Source organism: Oryx dammah, unplaced genomic scaffold, assembly GCF_014754425.2.
Source record: "Oryx dammah isolate SB20612 unplaced genomic scaffold, SCBI_Odam_1.1 HiC_scaffold_2101, whole genome shotgun sequence".
NCBI lineage: Eukaryota > Metazoa > Chordata > Mammalia > Artiodactyla > Bovidae > Oryx > Oryx dammah.
The window spans coordinates 3,284-5,772 of record NW_024072198.1 but is presented as its reverse complement, the minus strand read 5'-3'; the positions used below and the strand labels follow the sequence as shown (position 1 = coordinate 5,772).

General features: G+C 50.5%; 1 pseudogene; it reads right to left on the bottom strand.

Annotated features, from left to right (window-relative positions):
• Positions 1 to 614: 614 nt before the first annotated feature.
• On the bottom strand, positions 615 to 1,186 carry LOC120859655 (annotated as a pseudogene).
• Between the last annotated feature and the right edge of the window lie 1,303 nt (positions 1,187 to 2,489).

The window sequence follows — 2,489 nt, the reverse complement described above, 5'->3', positions numbered from 1 at the left end:
GGCGGAGGGGGCGGGTCTGGTCGGGGGCGGCGGGGTCCTTCCCTGGGGGTCCTGCCCCCCAGACCCACGGGCGGTCCCCTCGCCCCTCCCCGCAGAGGCCGTTCCCTCCCGACCCCGCACTCACCCGCCCGGGTCTCAGAGAGGACCGGCGCACCCAGCAGCAGCAGGAGGAGAGCTCCCGGCCCCACGCCCCGCATCCCGGGGGTCTGGGAAGAAGAGAGTCGGGCGGGTGCTCAGAGACTTTGTAACCTGGAACCGCGCGGACGACTATAGGCAACTGGGGCCCGACACAGCTGGTGAGAGAGGAAGTGAAACGCAAGACGGAAATCCTTGTGACGGAGCGTCCCCGTCCCAGACACCGCCCTTGACCCTGAGACCCTGAGAGCCTCGCCCTCCGGGGGACCTGGGACTTTGTCCTGATCCCTCCCTTCCTACACCGAGAGCTCCTTGTCACACTGTCTGCCTGAGTCCAATCGACATTTTCCATGGTAGAAATAATAAAGTTTGAATTCTTTAATTTCTTTAGAATATTAATAACCCATGCATTTAATATTAAAAACAAGTTATTTCCCAAAACAAACATAGTAGTGAGAACAGTGAATTGTTTTTTTTAAACAAATGCTTCATTTTATTTCATGGTGGACAGATGCCTGTATAGGCTGCAGGAAAAATGGGTGACTGCCTCTGGCTGTGGGCAGGGACTAGCGGCCTCCGTAGTTCTGTATGAGCTCCAAAACTGCTTGAACAATCATCAGGGAGCCGGTGGACACAATGATGATGAGGACGGTAATCAGAAGGAGGCCCAGGACCAGGGCACAGATGGAGGCATAGCTCTGGGCCCCAGTATGTCACCAACCATCTTCCGGTCCCTAGACTCCACAGAGTAGGCGAATACCACGAAGCCCAGGCAGCACCAGTTCATGAAGATGGTGTTGAACAGGGACCAGACGATGTGGTCCGGCAGAGGTCTTGCTTCGGATGTTGATCACTGTGGTTGTCATGGGGGCCTGGCTCTGGGGACCCCCCAGCCCGGCCACCTCATGCTCCTCCTTGAGCATCTCATAGGCTGGGGGCACCGCACCGTGTGCCCCAGTGAATAAGGGCTGGGATGTGCGGTTCATGGTGGGGACAGAGCAACTGCGGTCCAGATGCCAGCACACACTCAGGGGGCTCTTTCTTTACTCAGGAGTTTCAATTTCTCTGTCCGTTTCCTGGCTATTGGGCAACAGTGAAGCTTCTTCAGTTCAGTTCAGTTTAGTTCAGTCGCTCAGTAGTGTCCGACTTTTTGCAACCCCATGGACTACAGCACTCCAGGCTTCCCTGTCCATCACCAACTCCCGGACCTTGCTCAAACTCATGTCCATCCGGTCAGTGATGCCCTCCAACCATCTCATCCTCTGTCGTCCCCTTCTCCTTCTGTCTTCAATCTTTCCCAGCATCAGGGTCTTTCTCAAAGAGTCAGTTCTTTGCATCAGGTGGCCAAAGTATCAGAGTTTCAGTTTCAGCAACAGTCCTTCTAATGAATATTAAGGGCTGATTTATTTTAGGATTGACTGGTTTTATCTCCTTGCTGTCAAAGGGACTCTCAAGAGTCTTCTCCAATACCACAGTTCAAGAGCATCAGTTCTTTGGCGTTCAGCTTTTTTTATAGTCCAGCTCTCACATCCATCCATGACTACTGGAAAAACCATATCTTTGACTATATGGACCTTTACCAACAAAGTAATGTCTCTGCTTTTTAATATGCTGTCTACATTTTTTTACATTTTTATATTTTTCAAATTCCCTTTCTTGCCATCTCATTAGAAGACCACTGGATTTTCATGTTTGCTTCTACATTGAATCCATTGCTGCTGCTGCTGCTGCTGCTGCTGCTAAGTTGCTTCAGTCGTGTCCAACTCTGTGCGACCCCATAGACGGCAGCCCACCAGGCTCCGCCATCCCTGGGATTCTCCAGGCAAGAACACTGGACTGGGTTGCCATTTCCTTCTCCAATGCATGAAAGTGAAAAGCGAAAGTGAAGTCGCTCAGTCGTGTCCGAATCTTCACCATGCCATGGACTGCAGCCCACCAGGCTCCTCCATCCATGGGATTTTCCAGGCAAGAGTACTGGAGAGGGGTGCCATTGCCTTCTCCGATTGAATCCATTATTTTGACTGAAATCTATGAAAGTAAAGGCCCACACACATGTTGGAGAAAGAAATGGCAGTGCACTCCAGTATTCTTGCCTGGAGAATCCCATGGTCAGAGAAGCCTGGCAGGTTGTAGTCCACGGGGTCGCAAGAGTCGGACATGACCTAGCGACTACACCACCACCACCATACATATGTAGGAGTAATATTTTTAATAACCTTTTCATGTAATTATGTAAGTTCATCTTTGATACAAATCTAAAACTACAGAACCTGTAGGTTCTTAAAGGTTATTTTCAAAGTGGACCTGAAATTATATCACTTGACTATTTACTTCTCTGTTACATCAAAATCCCT